The 16,845-nt window shown below is 42.5% G+C and overlaps 1 long non-coding RNA gene across 3 annotated transcripts in view; it reads left to right on the top strand.

The window, feature by feature from the left end:
• The window catches only part of LOC138510592 (uncharacterized), a 357,934-nt gene that overhangs the window by 266,805 nt on the left and 74,284 nt on the right, over positions 1-16,845 (top strand). For all 3 annotated transcript variants that reach the window (XR_011280418.1, XR_011280420.1, XR_011280419.1), the window contains one exon: positions 12,350-12,431. This is a non-coding gene — a long non-coding RNA (uncharacterized lncRNA). The remainder of the gene's footprint in view (positions 1-12,349; positions 12,432-16,845) is intronic.

Below are 16,845 nucleotides of genomic sequence, written 5' to 3'. Positions count from 1 at the left end.
TCCACAATGTAGCAGTGAAGAGGTAAGCCCTGTTACAATTGATATTACAGGTGTCAGTACAAATGAAGATGACAATGTATTTGACGTAGAGACTAATGCAGACACTGAGGTGCTAAACATATTAGGCACTGTGTGCTTTGAGACGAGGGAGCCAAATACTAGAAGTAACAACAATGAGGCTCCATAGGCAGGGATTCACTACAGATCTCATAAAGAGGTACCCATAGCTAGCCATTTAGAGTGCAAGCTCTGACCACCAATTCCATTTAATGTGGCAGTAGAGATTGCGGCATCTACAGGAACTCACATTAACATCATGCAAAACAGACCGTCGGTAATATCAGGAGAAAAAACACTGACAGTTTGAGAAAAACAAGTAGAGCAACGGAAAAAGAGATTCAAAGTTGCAAAACCCCGAACACAGAAAAAGGGCAGGGTAACACAAATGTAATCAATTGAATGCCAAAAAACAGCGACTGGAGAAATTAAGTCCCAAAGAAAGAGAAAAGCAGATGTTGGCCCAGAAGTTAAGCCCCACTAAATCAAATGGGGAGAAACAGACGATGAAATATCAAAAAAGAAATCATGGACGTTGCAGGGTGAGCAGCCAAGTGAGATGATATCACCAAAGAGAACATATATATGGAAACCACTGAGCTTAAAACTGCAACGAGCGGCTCAGGATGAAACAACAGACATTCAGAAATGTAAGGATAAAAGTCTAGTACCCATTGACGAAAGAACAATTGTAAAGGCATCAGGGAGACATGAAACACAGAATACTAAACGATCTACCGGAAATATCTGATGAACTTCTTTTGGAAACATCAATGTCAATGGAATTGGCGCGAGTAAAGCCACAAGACAACCAAAAGGAATGTAAAAAGAGATGGAATTGGGCAGCCCCACCCTGTCTGAAAAACCTCCAGAACCAATATAGCATGGCGACCAATCAAACAAGAGACGAGTCGGCCCAATGGCCGTAAGAAAAGGAACAAAGAACCCCCAAAACAAATACACACACTATAGAAAACGTCTCAATGGAAATGCAAACGCAAAAAACTAAGGAGAGTGAGGAGAAAACATTAGAACAATTAGAAAGCAATAACGAAAATGACTTTTTACTTATATCAACAATGACGGCAGTCCTTGCCCCTTTCATGAAGCTCTATGAGCAAATTGGAGAACAAATAAAGGACAACACAACAGTGTTAGCAATGCTACACTCAAAAATGATTTACATAGAAGGATTTGTGACGGGAGTCCAGAATTACATAAATAACAGTACCACAAATGTGGCCACATGACTACACACCATTTTGGACTTGACAATTAAGGAGAAAGAGTCCCAACGATTATCAAAATCACTGGGGCAGGTAGAGGAAGCCTTACAGATCCCGCAGAAAGTAACTTTAGAGCTGTCCTCGACGAAAACAAAATCAAAGTCAAAGTCAATCGAAGAAATACAAAGAATGAGAGAAGGGTTTATCAATAATATCTCAAGGGAACATATCAAAAGAAATGAGCAAACACAGACTAAAGAAAGAGGTTGGCATAATGGATGTAATGAACAACCAAGCAATGGTCAACTCTTGGAACTGGAAAAATAAAAAATGTGAAAAGATTGGGGTTAACACATGTGGTGCCTGAAAAAGACAAGCGAACAGTGAAAAGTGATGACACCAACCAACAAATAGAGCTAAGGCAATGTGATACAACAGTGAAGATATGCCCTATATTTGGGAAATTCAACAAGATTACTGCAGATGGCCAATGGTGTAATCCTGAATCGCTAAGTAACTCCAAAAGAACTCGATCAAAGATTCAAGTTGTAAACAAAGATAAAACACAGCAAAGTAAGAAAACAAAGAACGTGAAGGTAGAGGGAAAACGTAAATTGAACGGAATTAAGTGTTTAATCAAAAACATCAAGATGCCAAGAATTATGCAAATTGACACATACATAAAAGAAAGGAGGAAAGTGACAGAGAAAGTAAAGGACAAGGAAAAGGAAGAAAAAATACCAACAGCTGAGGTTTCACAGAGTGACTTAAAGAATTTATCAACTTATTCAGTGATGATGTCTGAACAATCATACAAAACATCACTGTCAGAAGAGAACTCATCTTGCAAGCCTGTGTATCAGACGGTGATGAGGAAACACAAAACAGTAGAAAATCGGAGTGGAAAGGAAGACTGAAAGGCCCAAATATTATGATGCAAGAACAAAAGGAAAACATTAACCCAAACCAGAAACCGACACAAACATTGAGAGAAGAAAGAAGCGAGCATTCGAAAGATTGGACACAACAACTAAAAGTTAAATATCAGATGATGGATAAGCCAAGGTTGCCAATCAAAATTATAGAATTACAAGAAGAAGAAGAAAGACCTCAAAGAAAAGACAATATATTTAAGGAGTCAAAAACAAAGGGAAGTGACATGCAGGACATGTACATTATATCACCTTTAAGAAACCTAAAAAAAAAAAAGCTTAACTGTTCAAGCAGGGAAGAAGATGGATGAGAAAATGGAAGAAATTGATTAAGCTGATTTGTGCCTTAGGTTAGAAAGAATTGTTCCTTCAGAAGATGGATTAATACTTAATAGGGCTAATGTCTTGAGACTCTTCCATCATCTGCCAGCCCTAAGATTACTAACAAGTAATGATTTAACTGCCATTGAATTCCTAAATGATGAACAAATGGACAGAGTAAATATACATATAGCAATCTCCCTAATAAAACATCTGTTATTAAAGGAGGCTGGAAACTTAAGACCCCTGGGCTTTGACTTAGAACAACTAAGAGAAGAACCTAAAGAGGACCAAACACAAAGATGGAAAACTAATAGTTATAAATGGAGTAATGAAAATAAACGGTCTGAGGAAGACAAAGACACAGTCAAATATAGTTAAAACATAAAGGAAGTAAAATGGGTCAGAGACAACCGGAAGAAGAGACTGATTACAACTGGAGATGGTTGGCAGGGCTTGTAGCCCAAAAGATTAATAAACCATAGAGTACAAATGTTAGTGAGACGACAATGATATCGCTAGAAAGTTGGAACACGAGCGTATTTATACTTCTATTCCAGACACAAAACCAAATAGATGGAGCATGCGACATCCTATGCATGTAAGAAACCTGGTTGACAGACCCACCCCTAGTGGAAGGATACACAACTTACCTTAACCCAGCTATAAAGGGGCAGAGAGGAAGACTTTCATCAGGTTTACTGACAATAATTAAAAACACTGCCCAAATGACAATAGTGGAAACAAAGAATCCAAATCCACATATACAAATAATCGTAGGAAAACTGAACACGGGAAAGAAAAATGATCAGATCACAGTAGTACTAATAAATGTATACTGGAACCCGGTTAAAAAAGAGCTATGGGACTTTCCGGATCAAGGGGATACACAAATTGACAAACAAAGACAGAAACTGGAAACCCCATACTTTCCGATCTGTGGAGACCTCAATGCTAATTGTTGGCGTAAAGATGGATATGAGACTGATGATGACCCAGTGGCTTTAACAACTGCAAACCAAAGAGGATTGAAATGGAAAAGAACCATGACATCAAGAAACATCTATCTCCTAACAGCCAATAAACCTGGAATGACAACATGGAGAAGAAGGAAAAAGGGGCAGATCTTAAACTATATTCATGTCTCTGTTATCTATGTTATCATAGAGAGACAACAAATCACGATGGAAGTGGTAGTAAAAACAAAACATGATCACAATTTGCTAAAAATGATCTGTGTTTCAAGAAGGAAACTAAGGGGCAGAGGTACAAAATAGACCCGGGAGTTGTGCCAGGGCGACACAGATTGAGACTAAATAAAGATCAGATCATGGATTTAGGAAAAAACCTGGATGCTGCAATAATGAAACATCATAGTATGAAAATTGCAGGAACAGCTGATTACACAGTACTGCTGTCAGCATTTGAGACAGGAAGTTCACTGATGAATAAAACATATTTTAGACATAAACATAGTTTTGACAAAGATGCATGCGAACAAAAGAGAAAAAAATGAAGGATCTAGGAAATATAAAACAGCTAAATGAGCACCTACGAAAAAGTGTAGTTAAAAAGATTCAACAAAAATACAGAAACTGGCAAAAAAAAAAAAAAATAAGATCCAACAAAATGATGCTGAACAAATGTTACATAACATCAAGAAAAGAAATACGGCCGCAATATGGTCGCACATTAATAATATGGACACTCCGCAAGAGGCTATCTTAATAAATCCAATATCTGCTAAGGAATGGGTAGACACTTCTCCAATTTTTATGATCCAAATTTGGAAGAAGGAAAACAACAGGAGAAAAAAAAGGGAAATTGGAATGATCTAAGAGTCAAACAGCAGACCATTTTTGAACTATTACCAAAACTAAATAAGTCAAGAGCACCAGGCCCTGATGGCCTGACAAATGCCCAGCTGAAAGAAAATCCATTAGAATGGGCCAGGGTCTTACATGTTATATTTTTACACATTATCAAAAAGCAAGACGTCCACAGAAGTTGGAAGTTTGCAATCATCATACCTATTTTCAAAAAAGGTACAAGATCTGACCCATGTAATTATAGACCCTTCACACTCCTAGATGTGGTGGTTAAAGTATTTACAGCTCTTATCTCCAAAAAACGGAATGACTGGAGCAAAGAGGCAAATCTCCATGATTTGTGGCGAAGTGGCTTTACCAAAGGAATTGGTACAATCTTAAACATCTTCATAATGAATATACTAAAAGCACAAGCGCAGAGAGAAAAAGAGAATAAAATATGCATGGCTTTCATTGATCTCACCGAAGCATTCGATACAATAGACCGTCCGAAACTATGGAAGAAACTAGTGAAATGGAAATGCCCAGTGCCAATACTACAGGCGATCAAAGAGCTATACTCCAATACTGTGGTACAGATAAGATTAGATTGAGCAGGGACATTGACAGAAAGCATAAAAACAAACAAAGGATTAAAGCAAGGCTGTCCCCTAGCAACAGGCCTATTTAACAACTTCATCTTTGACATAGAAAATGCATTTGACAAGATCAGATGCTTCCCTCCAAACATTGCAGGACAGAAAATAAAATAATTACTGTACGCTGATGACATAGTCCTGCTCGACCAACCGCCAGTGGGACTGCAAAGACAACTCGAATCCTTACAAAGATATATGCAATGGAACGGGCTAAAGATCAATACACAGAAATCCAGAATAATGGTGTTTGGAGAAAGGAAAAAGAAATGCCAAAAAAAGATTTGCACCTGGCATCTAGACGGAAAAAGGATTCCTCAAGTTGCAGCTTTTACGTATTTGTGAGTACTACTAAAAACCTCGAATACGGATGAACAAAGGCTATTAATGCTGAAAGCAAAAGTAAAGAGTATGGCAAACCAGGGGAAAATCTAGATGAGGAAATACTGTGGATTTACAATCAAACCGCTGATCGAACTTTACAGAATGAAAGTAGTACCCATATTGACATACGGGGCACAAACAGTAATTACATTCAAACAGGAAAATTGGACGGTTATTGAAGGTATATTTTGGAAGAGCATATTGAGAGTACCAACAAGCACAAAGAATGCAACGAGGTTTGACAGCACTAGAGACGATTGTCACATGGAAAATGATAACACTATCGCAAATGCTTGGAGGAGTCCAGCATAGGAGGCTTCATATTCCTTAAAGGAAGCAATGAAAAACAAGGCAGATATCACATTAACGAAATGGAAGAAAATCTGTCATGCCATAATTCTCGACCAGGGTGAAACAGAGGCAACGCTAATTGAGAATCCAGAAAGAATTAAGATGAAATTATATACAGCAGACTGGATAAGAACACAAGATTAGCGCCAGAATTTCAAGTATTACGGTAAATCATTTGTGGAAAGTCGAAAATTAAACACTCTACCACATAATTTGGAGCACTTTCCAAACTGGGCATTTCGAGGCCAATATCTACGATTTAGGCTAAACCTCTTTCATACAGGAGAAATATTAAATATGAGGTCAAGCCAAAAGACAAAAATCAAATGTAAATGGTGTAAGAACCCGGACATAGTGGAAGCACTAAAACATTTAGTTATGTTTTGCCCAGGTTTGGAACACAAACGAAAAAGACATATGACAGACATCACTGAAAAATATGGTGAAAAAACGTATGAAGAATGGTGGTTAGAGCCCCTGAGAGGACAGTGGATTACACTCATTCTGGTGCTGGTGAAACTCTTAAGGGACATATTTGATAATGACAATAGAGAAATCAGAAGTTGCGAAGAAAAAGAATAAGAGAAAGACTTTTATGGAAATGTTAACTGTTTGTTTAAATGTAAATTTTGAAAAACAGACGTGTTAAAACGGCTAAAAGGTTTTACATGTAAAAACCAGATGATGCAAATGAAAAATAAAATAAAAAATAAAAAACAAAGTGCACCATATTAGCTGTGAGAATGTAAGATGGCTCGCTCACAACGGAAAGTGAGAAAATAACCGGTATCTTTTGAATACTACTATGCTACCTTATACAAATCAGACCAACCTGATCAACAAAAAGTGCAACAATATATAAAAGGAATAGCGATGCCACAAGTTGCGGATTCAGATAGGGCCAGTCTGGAAAAGGAGATAACTAGAGAGGCGATAGAGTCAGTGATTAGAGGGCTACCGATTAACAATTCCCAAGGCCCGATGGCTACCCGGCGGTATTTTATCAGAAGTTCCACACAAAATTGAGCCCCATCTTGGATAAATTCTACAACTCATTTGTCAACAATGGCAGAGTCACCCCCTCAATGTAAGAGGCTAAGGTCATTGTGCTGAGTAAAGCCAACAAAGATCCGACCCTCTACAGATCTTATTGGGCGATAGCATTACAAAATATAGATGCTAAGATTTACATGGGAGTGCTGGCGGCGAGACTGGCCCCCCTCTTGCCAGGACTAGTAGGGACAGACCAGGCCGGATTTATAAGGGGAAGACACACATGGGACAACACTAGAAAGGTGGCCCATTTGATAGAGAAGGTGGAGGGAAGGGGGAATCCGACAGTGTTGATAATCCTAGATGCTGAAAAGGCGTTTGACCGAGCAGAGTGACTGTTTTTAATGGAGACACATGTAACTATGGGAGGTGGGGCTGAGGTTTTTACAAATGATGAAGGTCGTCTACAAAAACCCTACATTGAGAATTTCAATAAACCTGCGCCTATCAGACGCCATAAGATTAACTCGGGGGACAAGACAAGGTTGCCACTTGTCGCCCCTACTATATGCTATATACCTGGAGCCATTTCTCAGATCCATTAGAATGAACCAGGAGATACAGAGGATTCCATTTGGGACTGAGGAATACAAAGTATCAGCCTTTGCGGATGACTGTTAATGGCAATATCAAAGCCATAAGTATCGATTCTGGCTTTAGTACAGGAACTGGCGGAAATGGAGAGGGTCTCTGGTTTAAAAGTTAATATGACTAAATCGGAAATCCTAAATTTAGGGCTCATGAGGGAACAGATGGTGGAAGTGGAGAAGGGGGCCCCGTTCAACGTAGCAATGCACTGGATTCCGTACTTAGGTGTCAGCTCAATGTCAACAATATACGAATCAAACTTCCTGAGTCACCTCTCAAAAATGTAAGTGGATTTAAACCGATGGACACCACTTCGTATATCATGGTTAGGGAGGATAGCCTCAATAAAAAAGGCAGTTCTCCCCAAATTATTATGTGTCTTTCAAGTGCTGCCTGTTAAGATCGCGCACACATTCTTTAAGGCCCTGAATTGAATGATTTCACAGTACATATGACAGAAGAAAGCCCTGAGAATATCAATGGCCACCTTGAGGGCACCTAGAAGAAGGGGGTGTTTGATCTTCCGAACTTCAAAAACTACTGTGCGGCGGCCCAGTTGAAGGTCTTAAGGGAATGGTTCACTAGGAGGACACCAAGCCATGGGTTAGAATGGACCAGGCGTTAGAAGGGACATCTGGTATAAAATGATTAAGAAAGGACACCTCTCTACGATTCCATCACTGTTCACCCCTTTCTTTAATAACTCACAATTCTCTCTGGTAATGAGCACAAACTCCTTCACTGTCATGACCCGGCGAAATTGCCCCTTCTGGACCTCATGGTCATTGTCACGAAGGGCTTGCACTCCTTGTTCCTCCCAACATGGCCGTACCAAGCTCCGTGCTACGCATTAGCTTTCACATCGTGGCACGTACTATAAATTGGTCACGCCCCTGCTGGTCCGCGCATCTCAACACTATCTTCGGTAGTGACCTGACGTGTGTTTACTCTCTACATTGGTTTCCTTTGATCCTCTTACTTCCTTCCTTGCCTTTTATCCTGTTTCTGGATTTCCCCCCCTACTTACTTGTTAATCGCTATCCTGGATACCCTGGAACCACGAACTTCCCGGAACTCTGAACGCGTCCTGCAACCTGACGAGGCTCGGGCGAGCCTATTCAAGACCCGAACCATCCACAGGAAGAGTCCTGCGGCCGAACAAGGGAGATCCCATCACAAGTGAGACGGGGGGAGATTTACGACATTCACATCCTGGAAAGTGGTAGGGAGATATGATGCTGCAAGGGGAAATTAGATCCTTCAAGGAATGTAAAAAACAGCTGTGGGTTTCAGAGAAAGAAAGATTGGAATACTACCCATTAAGACACTGGCTAAAACACCCTACCATGAGGCAAACAACACAAAGGGAGCTCACAAAGTTCAAGAGGTTTTAACAACGTACACAGGGGATAAACACCTAGTGTCAAATCTATACAACATTATACAAGGGGAAAATCTAGACCAGAGCTGGCCATACATGGTGAAATTGCAGACTACACTAGGGAAAGACATACCACTGCAGCATTGGGAATGTCTGTGGGAACAGATCCTGAAACGTACCCATTCCATACAGGTCCGAGAAGCATGGTACAATATGGTAGTCCAATGGCACTACACTCCAGAAAGGTTTTATGCCATGTACCCAGTGGTGTCTCAGGAATCCTGGAGGTGGTGCTCAGGGAGGGGGGATTGGAGACACATACAGTGGGATTGCCCGTTAATACAGAAGTTCTGGGGAGAGTTCAAATCACAAATACAAGATATGGTGCAAGGTCCCCCATCATACCCTGTGAGGGAATGGATGTGCGCCCTATTTGATCCAGAGTTGCAAATCCCACTAAGAACCCAACATAAAGCGTTTTCTATACTATTGATAGCGGCATGGGTGGTATTAGCAAGGAAATGGAAACAGAAAACGCCTCCCAGTAATGGTGAATGGCTACGCAAGGTCTAGAATATAATTGCCATGGAATGGATTACGTATAAAATACAAGGCGTTATGGGCAAATTCCGCCAAGAGTGGGGGTTAAATCTCGATTATATGTAGGGGGACTATATGTTACAATGGTGCCCCCAGAATTTGAAAATACTGGACATAATGTAATGCTGGATGAGCATGCGAAAGAAGAGTGCAAAAGAAACTGGCCCCAGCGGAAAGGAGATAATGAAGCAAATGGGAGTTAAGGAGTGGGAGAGAAGGGGGGAAATTAGGGGGATTCTAAAGTTGGGAGAAAAATGTACTTACACAGAATTGGTATGTTATGATATTGAAATGTCAATAAAAAAATACAAACAGATGCAAAATGTTTTTTAAAATAATTTACAAATGATGAACATTGTTTTAGAATTTAAAATGGGTGAAAGTTTAAAAACGAAAATGTAGTCTATAGAATAGTTTGAGTTGGTTTGTAGTTTTCTGATAGTACAGTGCATATGTGTTATCTACAAATGTTGGAAATAGTGCAACTCCCATATTTGAACTGTTACTGGACATCAAAAGCAAATAAAGTATGAGAGTGATGATATTGCTAGACTGGCCTACATTGCATGTCATTTCATGAGTGCATTATCATGTTTGCTTTACCATTGATGCAACAGTATAATAACACTTGTATTACCCTTGATGCAAAATGTAAGGCAGGCATGGTATCAAACAGTGAAGACAGACAAAAGTAATCATAGTTCAAGGGTGTTCATTGAACTTCAGTGGGTTGGTAGAACGCCTATCTAATCCTAAGAATCCTAAGTCTAAAGATGGGAGCAAGCTTTGACCATCAAATAATATTAACGCAGTCCTAGTGGAGTCTCTGTCAAAATAAAAAGGGCCTATACTAATAAATATATTGCCAATCCTTACTTCTAAATACAAATGGTGTGGGAAAACGATGTATGTAAAAGAAAAGTGTTCAAGAAGCAATATGTCAGGATAGATGAGCAGTTGTCTTCTCTTCCCCATGTTTTCAGCACGGGACAAGTTGACACACTCGAGTTTGGCACACTCCCTGGCGTCTCTGCCACGAGGATGCAGTTCACAACATAGGTATCTGGGCCAAAGTCTCTTTTCCAATAAAAGTCTCTTATTGCAGCGTGCTGGGTGTAACAAACAAATATCAAAGTGTTCTTCTCTTCAGGATTTTCACATTCAGGAGTTTTCTGGTTTACTGTTCATCACAGTTCTCCCTCTGTCGGGCTCGGACGACTTTACACAATCTCACAATTGGTCTCCCTCAATCGGGCTCAGACCACTTTAATCTTGCTTTCTTTCACAGTTCAAAATTCAACGTCTATCTACTGTGCGATGGATTTCTCTCAAACTATCACAGGACCACTTTGATTAATTCCATTCATTAGTTTCTCTTTTACCTCTTTCTATTTCAGCCTCTTCTTGGCCGGGTGTGTAATACAGAGACCTTTGATTCAGCACACCGATGATGCCGGACCAATCTGTTACTTTATTTCGCACCTTTGCTGTTTTGCATCAGAGGTCACATATCCATCAGTAATTGAGCTTTACTCGCATCTTTTATCACACGTTAATTCTTTGCTCTTGCCTTTCTCATACAATGTTGCTGCTTGCAACCTTGACTACAACACAGACCGGTCTTGCATTGGACTCCCCAACTCACCGGCTGTGTTGATTTCTCTGGCGCTGCTTTGATAGTACCACAGCGGCTGCAGCTCCTCCCCAACTTGCTCTGTAATTTTTAGGGCCACACAATGCAGGACTCTTTAGTCTAGTTTCCTGGCCTTACACTTTCCAATCTGAAGTTTTCTGGAAAGGTTAAGGGTATCTCCCTCCTTGCTTTCCCTTCTCGGTTTTCCGCCTTTCTCCCCTCCTTCAGCTGCTGTCTGGAAAACGCTATTCTTTGTGTGCTTTAACTCGCTCCTAGTGTGCTCTCGTGCTCATCCGCCTTTTATCCATGTGGGGAAGCTTAATGGAAGTCAGGTGTGAGTCATTAACAGTAATTGCCTGGCTCTGCCTGACCACAGTATTGGGACATGTCAGGTGCAATGCCCAAGTGTGAGTCTGTTTTCTCCCAGAGTGGGCTGTCCCTGTGAAAGGGTTTGTGTAGGGAAAGCGGGAGGTAAAGTCCCTAAGTATCCTACCTGGTAGGATGGGGTAAATGTGTTACAGGTGGAGGGATACTGCATCTCGCCATCCCGTGTCCCATTCCCACTCCCCGAAGACCTCTCACCAAGGTGATCCTCCCTCACTGGTCCACCCCCATGGTCTGGATACAAAGGCAATGGCCATGCCATGGCCAACTGAGAGAGGGACTCCCGGGGACTAGCTGGTGAGACACCTTCTGGTTTCTCACAACAGTGACTGCAAGGAGTTGTTTCAATGATTTATGAGTGTGAGGGTGAAAGTGTTGTATGTGTGCTTGTGCATGTGCCAGCCCCCATCCATAAATGTAGTGGCCCACTCAGCGGGGCCTCTAGATTTAGGGGTGGGGGCATCTGGGGAAATGGCATTGTTATTTTAGCTTTCCCTTGATGCACAGTACGATGCATCTGTGGTAAAGCAAACATGATAAATGAAGTGTTATTACATGTCTAGACAGGCCAACTGTAATGCTCACTTGTGATTCCTGTGTCTTGTGGAGATGCAGTGGGTGTTCCCCACCACTCCTCCCACATATATCTCTTGTGCTTCCAAATGGCCGAACGGTATCCATGTGAGAGGGATAGGGTTTGCCTTCCCACCCCCATGTAGATGTTTTCTGCCCGTCCTGTCCTAGGGTCCAGGCGATCTGTGAATCGTCTAAGGATGGAGGTGGAAGTGTCTTGAAGCACCTTGGAAGAGTTGCTCCACTTTTTACAACAATGCAGTGCAGCTTGGGTTGGCTCCAGTTGGCAATTGTCCAGGGAGGCAGGGTTCTTGAAGTGTCTTTGTTTACGGTAGATTTCTTAAGTATGCGCCAGTGTCTTTATAGTAATCAATCTGACCTCTGGCTTTTGTCGCCTTGCAGGTGAAACGATATGCTGATGGCTGAGTGTCCTTTGAGACACAGAAATTCAAGGGAACCCTTTAGATTCCATGTTCCAGAGCAGGTAAGACAGAGATTGGTCTCCTGGCAAGTTGCATGCTGGATCCAGAAAGCAAACACGTGAAGGATTGAGCCCTGGGATTGCATAGTTGCAGCAGGTAATTGGTGGCAGGTAAGCAACAGGTGTCTTCTGTAGCCAGAGAGAACTTTGGCAAAATAGGCTCCAGCATGGCGACAGCATTCAAGACCGAACGCTGAGCACATACGGTATATCGGTGGGGTCTAAATAGAGGGACAGACAAGATGACCATTTGGATTCTCAGGTCCCACAAAATTTCCCAATCTTCTGCCGAGATTGCAGGATATTTTGCCAGGAATGGAGGCTTGTTGCCTATGCTATCCGCTGTTGTGGGCAACATGTTCTGGTCCTGCTTGTTGTGCTGCCGCTCTTTGCTCCTCCTCCAGCTGCTCACTAATATGGTTCAGGAGGTAGCGCTGCGAGTATCTGTGTAGGCCTTCAGGGTTGTGTGCATGCACTGAGCTGGATGAAGGCATTGAAGGTGGGGGCACCCCCTTATGACCCTGGCTGCCCAGCACTCCTCCTCAAGGATCCCCCACCCGACACCCTGCTCTGTCGAGGTGGTTATAATGAGAGTGTGTACTTCATCAGGGGTTTCCACATATCCTTTACAAACAACCAAGTAGTACAGGGCGTTTCTCACTCTTTTCGAGTCAAGGATAGCATGTAACTTGTACTCGGGTTCCCCGTCTACTTCTAGAGGCTGAGCTTGGTTGAGTCCAGGACGTGTCCCTTGGTGTACTGGTTTCAGTATGGATAAGTGGAAGTCTGGGTGCATACAGTAATGTGTTTCAGATGGCTGCTGATCCCATGACTGCTGAAAATGGGGTAGGGCCTAAGATTCCTTGGGAGCAGATTACGTGGGCCCGTGAGATTAAAGGTTTTGGTGCCTAACCATACTCGACCCCCGATTTGGAAGTTGGGTAGTTTTCACGTCCGCAAATTTCCTTTGCTTGTGACAATGGATACAAGCGTGCAGGGTCTGGACTGCTGGTGGGGGGCCTGTGATGGCTTGATCATAACTGAAGTCTGTGAATACCACCCATGTATGAGATCAAATGGAGTGTAGCCTGTGAATAAGTGTGGGCTGTTGGTATAAGCATATTCCGCGGCCCACAGTGTATCCACCCAATCCTTTTCCACTTTGGGCAACATACATCTGAGGTACATTTTTAGCACATGGTTAACCCTCTCTGTCCATCCATTTGCTTGTGGATGGTAACTTGTTGACAAACTGACATCAATTTGGGCTGTAGAGCAACAACGTTTCCAGAAACTGGAAAGGAATTGACTGCCTCAGTCCGAAATACAGTGTTTGCGCATTCAGTACCACTTTCATGGGTATAAAATGAGCCATCTTTGATAGCTAGTCTATGACTGCCATAATTGTTGTACACCCCCAGCATTGAGGCAGAGCTGTAATGAATTCAAGGGACAGAGTATGCCAGGGCATGGAGGATCTGGAAGGGGTTGTAGCAGGCCTCGTGGTTTTTGATGTGAAGCCTTGTTTTTTGCTCAAGTTGAGAAGGCCAAGATGTAGTTAGTAACGTCCTTGGTTAAGGTGGGCCACCAATATCTTGCTGTACCTGTTGAAGGGTCAGTTAATGCCTCGGTGCCCTGCCAATAGAACATCTTGATGGGTTTGCAGTAGTTGGTGTTGTAGCGCAGGCGTGGGCATAAACAGACATCCTTGGTGGTAAGGAAGAACATTTTTCAGACTTTGACCAGGGACAGTGGCTAACCATGTCTCTAGGTCTTTTTCTGGAGGAGCGTTTCAGACTTCTCTGTGGAATGCTGATAGGGCACAAGTGTCGCCGCCCACCCCCCTAATGTGTCAGTGGGAATGATGTGGGGGTCTTCCATGGCCGTATTAACCTGCTTGCCTTATTGGGAATGGGCCTAAATAAAAAAGAAGACATCTGCTTTACCATTCTGACGCCCTGTGGGGTTAAGTTATCATGAAATCAAAGTCGGCGAAGAAAAGGGTCCACCGCAGCTGGCGTGTGGAAAGAGCTTTATCAGATATGAGGAACTGAAGGTTGTGATGGTCCGTGTAGATCGTGAACATGTGTATGGCTCGGAAAAGATGGTGCCTCCATTCCTTATATGCTGCTTTCATAGCAAGGAGCTCCTTGTCAGTGACAGATTAGTTAAATTCAGGTGGTGAGAACTTCTTGAACCAAAAGGCCACTGGGTGGAGGTGTCCTGTTTCTGGGTGTCATTGTGATAGGACTGTCCCCATGGGGACATATGACATATTGGTTTCCAGGAAAAACACAAGTTCGCGATTCGGTGTGACAGGATGAGTGTGGATATGAAATTGTCCTTTAGGGCAGCAAACGCTTGTTCAGTTTCTTGGTTCCAAACATAAGTTCTGTTCTTTCATCACAGTGATGTAATGGGGTGTAAGATGTCAGAATAGCTAGGAAATTAACCATCTGTATGGTTGTCCATGGTAATGACTTCTGATGTCAATATAAAGGCCAGAAAATCCACCTTAGCACATTTCTCCAACTTTGCAAAAAGGATGTGTTAGCGCAGCTGTTCAAGTACTGCTTGTACATGCTTGATGTGTTCCTCTGTAGACCTTGAATAGACCAGGAGATTGTCAATGTACACCATTGCACACATGTCCAGAAGGCCTCAGAGCATGTCGTTCCTAAAAGTCCTAAAACAATGCCAGTGCATTGCACAGGCCGAAAAGGCATAACTTGATACTCCAACAACCCGTATATGGTGCAGAACACTCTCTTCCACTCATCTCCCAGTTTTGTGGGTTCCAGGTGATATGCTCCCTGCAGATCTAGCTTGGTACAGATGTTAGCATTTTGTACATGATCCAAGAGGCTCGGAATAAGTGGAAGCAGGTACCGGTTCTTGATGGTGATGCGGTTTAGGGCACGATATTCGATGCATTTATTAAATCTCTTCTTTTGTGGGGACGGAAAATAGGGGGGAGACCAGCAGATGATTTGGAGACCAGAGTAAACCATTCACCAGGTATTGGTCTACAGAGGTCATAAGCAGTTCATTTTCAGCCATGGTCAAAGCATACATACAGCTACAAAGCACTTGGGCTCCTGGTTCCAGATCAAGTTGGTAATCGTATGGAAGATGTGGGGGTAGCATGTTGGCTTGTTATTTTTGGAAGATGTCTATATTGCTCTGGTATTCAGCCAGCAAGTCCCTTGTTAGCCCAAGCATGATATTTGCCTGTGCTACAGGCGCAATGGTGGTCAGAACCCCAATGCTTCTCCTGTAACCTGTGTAAAAATCATGCTAACATTGTGGTGAATGGAACCTCAGCAGTTTGGCCCTCCAATCGATCCCTGGGTTATGTTTTTCTAGTCAAGGAATTCCGAGAATAAGGTGGAACTGTGGTGCGTTCATCAAATATAATTGGATAACTTCTTGATTGCCGTTATGGCAGAGCAGGATCAGTTCCTTTGTGCAGGTAGTCATTAGCCCTGAGGTGAGACGAGAGCCATCCACGGCTCCAAAGTTTTCAGGATGGACCTTTTGATGGGTTGGTACTTGAATTTGGTTTGCAAGGGTTATATCAAAATAGTTTCCTACTGCACTGCAGTCAATATAGGCTTCTTGGCTGAGCATGTTATGCATGTGCAGGGCCAGAGTCACTGTTATAAGAAAGTGTGAAGTCTGTGGTGTATTTTGACTTGACGGACCAACCCCTATGTCTATCAGCCCACTTAATTTCCCTGTGGTTTGCCATGGCTGATCTTAAGACTGCCCACTGCTTTCCTGGGGATCTTTGGCTTGGTTGGGCAGTCTCGCAGAAGGGGCCGACATTGCCTCAACATAGACATAGCTGTTGCTGCCTTCGGCATTCCCGTTCTTCCCTGGAGAGTGGACCCTGTATCCCAACCAATTGCATCAGCTCTTGTGTTCAGGGCTACAGGCCAGAGCTTTCTTTGGGGTGAACATACAATGGCCAGGGGTCCCTCTGACTGCAGTTGGCTCATCTCTGTGACAACTGGTGCTACAGATGTACCACTTATTCGATGTACTCGGGACAATGTTTTGGCAGGTTCACTACTTGTGCTTGTACATCCTTAAGGTTCCCCCGCAATCCTGGATGGAATTGGGATGTGTGCTTTTCTTCAGCCCACTGAATTTCTGCCACTAAATGGTTTACTGTGGTTATGTACGCTGGATCATCTTGGGAACCTTGCCTGAGTGAGAGTAGCGCATTATCCAGGGATTGGCCGTATGTTTTTCGGTGGCGACATATAATAATACCTTGAAATGTATGCTGAATAAGGTAACACCACTAAAAAAGAAAACTGTTAGGGAAAACCCTAGTCATAAGAAGTAGTTTACACTAGATCTTATAAACCAGAAAAAGAAAGGAGACTCAGAGTATCACTGGCTAAAATAT

This window comes from Ambystoma mexicanum, chromosome 6p, assembly GCF_040938575.1.
Source record: "Ambystoma mexicanum isolate Mex_15411 chromosome 6p, UKY_AmexF1_1, whole genome shotgun sequence".
NCBI classification, from domain to species: domain Eukaryota; kingdom Metazoa; phylum Chordata; class Amphibia; order Caudata; family Ambystomatidae; genus Ambystoma; species Ambystoma mexicanum.
Note: the sequence above shows the minus strand (reverse complement) of the source record. Positions and strands in the feature narration are given on the sequence as shown.